Raw genomic sequence first — 3,735 nt, 5'->3', positions numbered from 1 at the left:
GCTATATCAGGTTATGGACCGATTTGAACCATACTTGGCACAGTTGTTGGATATCATAAGAAAACACGTCGTGCAACATTTCATTTAAATCGGATAAGAATTGCGCCCTCCAGAGGCTCAAGAAGTCAAGACCCAAGATCGGTTTATATGGCAGCTATATCAGGTTATGAACCGATTTGAACCACACTTAGCACAAATGTTGGATATAATAACAAAACATGTCGTGCAGAATTTCATTCTGATCGGATAAGAATTGCGCACACTAGAGGCTCAAGAAGTCAAGACCCAAGATCAGTTTATATGGCAGCTATATCAGGTTATGGACCGATTTGAACTATACTTGGCACAGTTGTTGGATAACATAGCAAAATATGTCGTGCAAAATTTCATTCAAATCGGATAAGAATTGCGCACTCTAGAGGCTCAAGAAGTCAAGACCCAAGATCGGTTTGTATGGCAGCTATATCAAAACATGGACCGATATGGCCCATTTACAATACCAACCGACCTACACTAATAAGAAGTATTTGTGCAAAATTTCAAGCGGCTAGCTTTATTCCTTCGGAAGTTAGCGTGCTTTCGACAGACAGACGGACGGACAGACGGACGGACATGGCTAGATCGACATAAAATGTCGCGACGATCAAGAATATATATACTTTATGGGGTCTCAGACGAATATTTCGAGTAGTTACAAACAGAATGACGAAATTAGTATACCCCCCATCTTATGGTGGAGGGTATAAAAATCAATTTGGGTTTGTTTGTTTGATTTTGTGTTCCTCAGAAACAGCTGAACCGATTTTCTTGCAATTTTCACATATGGTGCATAATGATCCCATGGAGAAAATAGGGTACTACATTTTTTGACATCTGAAGGAGGGGCGAACCCTCCCCCTTACACTAATTTTCAGAAACGCCAGATCTCGGAGATGGGTGGTGCGATTTAAGCGAAAGCGCCCCACCCTAAAACCTATCAAACATATATTTAGACCAATCACGACAATATGGGACTCAAATGAAAGGTATTTAGGATAAGAAAAAGTACCTGATATCCCAATGTCGGACCAAGTGCTAGGGGGACCACCCCAACCCCCAAAAAACCCCTAAATCGGACATATTTACCGACCATGGCAATATGGAAATCAAATGAGAGATATTTGCGAGTGGAATACGAATCTAATATCCAAATGTGGGACCACGTTTCTGGGGGTCCACCCCTTCCCCAAAAAACACCCCCCAAACAGCACCTATTGTATTTACTGACCATAGGAATATGGGGCTTAAATAAAAGGTATTTAAGTGTAAAATTCGAATGTGATATCCAAATATGGGACCAAGTGTTTGGGGGGCCGCCTTTTCCCAAAAACATTTTTCAAAGGGGTCAACTTTACGACAATAGCAATATGGGGCTCAAATAAAAGGTCTTTGCGAGTAAAGCACGAAACTGATATCAATATTCAGTAAAAGTGTCTATGGGGCCACCCCACCCCCACAACACCACCGGAATAGGAAGCATTTAATGACTATTGCAATATGAGGCTCAAATAAGAGGGTTGTAAGAATATATAATTTTAAGGCCACCAACCGTTAGTGGCCGCCCATCCTCCAAAACACTTCCCAAGCCGGTCATGTTTGCCGACTGTGAAAATATGGGGCTCAAATTAAAGGTATTTAGGAGTAGACCACGTATCTGATACCAATATTAGGGACCAACTGTCTAGGGGACGTCCCACCCCATAACAACCCCCAAATAAGACGTATTTGCTCACCAAGACAATTTGGGACTTAAAGAGAGTGGAACTAAATATATATAGTTTTTAGGGCCAATACCCCAAACCGGACATATTTGCTGACTGTTGCAATAAAGAGTTTAAATGAGATTAGAAAACGAATTTGACTATCATTTCAGTTGTACGTATAGGTCCTATATACATGTACTTTCTTCCGATCTGTACTAAATAATATTGCAATAATGTGGTCATTTGCAGGAGGGATCATTCGGCTGGAAGCATTTATGCTTAGCATTTATTTACTTATGGCTCTCGACATTACTGGTGAATTTTACAAAAATCAGTTCGGATTTAGATATAGCTCCCATATCTAAAGATTTTGGTCGAAAATGTTTCAGAGTTAAAAATTGTTCCCAATTTCCACTAAAAGGGTAGGTGTAGGGTATTATAAAGTCGGCACCGCCCGACTTTTGCCTTTCCTTACTTGTTTTATTGTGAACACGTGTTGTTATTGCTGTATTTTGACTGCCTGATGAATTTGCTACTCTGTCACTGTGTTTTGTTTTATTAGCTTTTTATACCCTCCACCATAGGATGGGGGTATACTAATTTCGTCATTCTGTTTGGAACACCTCGAAATTAGCGTCAGAGACCCCATAAAGTATATATATTCTTGATCGTTATATAATTTTAAGTCGATCTAGCCATGTCCGTCCGTCTGTCTGTCTGTCGATGGAGTAAAGCTAGCCGCTTGAAATTTTGCACAAATATTTTTTATTAGTGTAGGTCGGTTGGGATTATAAATGGGCCAAATCGGTCCATGTTTTAATATAGCTGTCATATAAACCGATCTTGGGTCTTGACTTCTTGAGCCTCTAGAGGGCGCAATTTTCATTCGATTTGACTGAAATTTTGCATGAGGTGTTTTGTTATGACTTTCAAGAACTGAGTTTAGTATGGCGCAAAACGGTACATAACCTGATATAGCAGCCATACAAACCCATATGGGATCTTGACTTAGAGGGTGCAATTCTCATCCGATTTGGAAGAAATTTTGTACAACGCCTTCTCTCATGACCTTCAACATAAGTGTCTAATGTGGTCTGAATCGATCAATAGCTTGATGCAGCTCCTATATAAACCGATCTCCTGATTTTGCTTCTTGAGCCCCTACAAGGCGCAGTTCTTATCCGAATGAACTGAAATATTACACAATGACTTCTACAATGTTCAGCATTCATTTGTGGTCCAAATCGGACTATAACTTGATATAGCTCCAATAGCATAACAATTCTTATTCATTATTCTTTGTTTGCCTAAAAAGAGATGCTGCGCATAGAACTCGCCAAATGCGATCCATGGTGGAGGGTATATAAGATTCGGCCCGGCCGAACTTAGCAACCTCTTACTTGTTTTTTTGTTTTCAAGTGCTATCTGCCCGAATTTAAATTTCTACAAACAAATTACAAAACCAAAGCTCATAAAGCTGCTGTGACAAGGAACAATTGAAGTTGGTTGATCATGTTGTTGGCTAATAATAACCTTACAGAGTTTATTACCCAGATATGTGGCTGAAAGATGAAATGTAGTGTCATTGTCCTATTAGATAAGTTAGGGAGAAGCTGTTGAAGGAGCTAAAATTGTTTGCTACCTATAGTGTAGGTAGAGGAAAGCAATAGTTTTAGTGAGTATTAGTGAGTATTGTGGAAAATTCACCTAATTCACCTAACTTGACATAGTACACTTCTCAAATTTATCGGTTCATACAATAATATTGTAAGTGCCAAAATGTATATGTTTGTTTTAAAAAGACAACAAAAACAATAACCAATAAATATTTTTAGCGATAAATTGTATTATGTATATAAATATCTAAAAAGTCCCATTTCCTCTCATTACAATGCAGGCAAAGATAAGCGAGTTGCTTTTGTCTTTTGTAAAATGCAACTTCATATATTAATGCATGCCATCATAACTGAATATCAACAGTTTGAAGTGAAGA

Source organism: Stomoxys calcitrans, chromosome 1, assembly GCF_963082655.1.
Source record: "Stomoxys calcitrans chromosome 1, idStoCalc2.1, whole genome shotgun sequence".
Lineage (NCBI taxonomy): Eukaryota > Metazoa > Arthropoda > Insecta > Diptera > Muscidae > Stomoxys > Stomoxys calcitrans.
This window is presented reverse-complemented; position numbering follows the sequence as displayed.